The sequence below is a fragment of the Triticum dicoccoides genome, chromosome 4A (assembly GCF_002162155.2).
Source record: "Triticum dicoccoides isolate Atlit2015 ecotype Zavitan chromosome 4A, WEW_v2.0, whole genome shotgun sequence".
Taxonomy (NCBI): Eukaryota; Viridiplantae; Streptophyta; class Magnoliopsida; order Poales; family Poaceae; genus Triticum; species Triticum dicoccoides.
Genome location: NC_041386.1, coordinates 349061294 through 349062741, shown reverse-complemented (window position 1 = coordinate 349062741; position 1448 = coordinate 349061294).

Sequence of the window (1448 nt, the reverse complement as noted above, 5' to 3'; positions counted from 1 at the left end):
TACTTTATATCCTGTCATGGATATCTTGCTCTGCTTGTCCTTGGGAAGGATATACCCTCGAAATATGTGTTTAAACATATTTTCCTTTCCATTGTTCTGTTTAATCTGATGATCATATTTTCCTTCCATTGGTTTGTTTAAACCTTTTCTATGATCTATATGATATAAGCAGTAATAATCCACTACTTGTGCAAACACCTCGATGTACAACTCGGTCAGCAAGACCTTGTTACTATTGTTGATGACATTCCGGTAACCACCGATGGACGGGAACCTTGCCTATTGGTCCGCCTCGTTTCAACGAGCAGGAAAATGGTTCTCTTCGTCCCTCGCCCTAGGTACCAACGTTGTTGCCGACATAGCTGACATGGTACTCCCTGACATGCCTTACTATCATGACCGTGCAAGATGTCACTGCTCCTATAAAAAAAAATGGACCACATGGTGGGCCCATAACCCACAGTTTCACAGGATCGAAACCTGACTCTCCTATACACCCTGTTGCCAAAGTTATTCCTATAGCTTGACTTCGTATGTAATTTGCGAGCCACCTTCCTAGTGATCAATTCTGGTATCGGACACAATACTTATTCCTGTTGCTCTGAACCCCATTCACACTCTGTTTCAGGCAATGAACGATTGCCTATCCGCTTGAAACTTCTTATTGCACCGTCTTACTTTGCTCTCCATGTGTTTCGTTTGTTCAACTCGAGAGATACTCATATGTTCATACTTGGGAAACCCCAAGAAGATTTTCCCTTGTAACATCCTATCGTTGTAGAGCTGCCCCTTACCTATTCGTAAGTACGATGGAGATCCCGAAGAAAGGATGACAAATTGATCATGGTGACTTGAAGCAGTGAAATGAAGACATCAACGAAAGGGATCAACCTCCTCGAGAAGAGTAGCCAAGACCAACAAGACCCGTTAGAATTTCGCAACCTAATCCCTTCCCCGCACTTCCCCTCTTAAATCTCGGGACGAGATTTCTTGTAGTGGAGGAGAATTGTGACGCCCGGGTAATTAAGCTACAGTGCTCCTCTGCTAATGATGCCATGTCACCTCAATTATAGTTGCTAATCTCGAGTTAGTTCGAAACCGATTCAAATTCAAGTTCAAAATCAGGCAAACAATAAAAGTCTTCAAATTTTAAAACTAAAATGTTCGGAGTGAACAAAATAATGCACAGGTAATTATTGTGGGGAAACCACAATTTTATAATATGTTAAAGGCTCTAGAGTAATTAAAACAGCAGCTGTGACAATTAATTAAATGCCTTTTATAATTAATAATAATGCAAACTATTTTTATTAGGTGTCAAACTTTTTGGGGCAGTAGAATAAATTATAACATTAATTTAGGAGTTGTATTTATATTTTATAAAACAGAAGTTAAAAGAATAAAATAGAAAAGAAAATAGATAAAGAAAAGAAAACAGAAAACAAAGC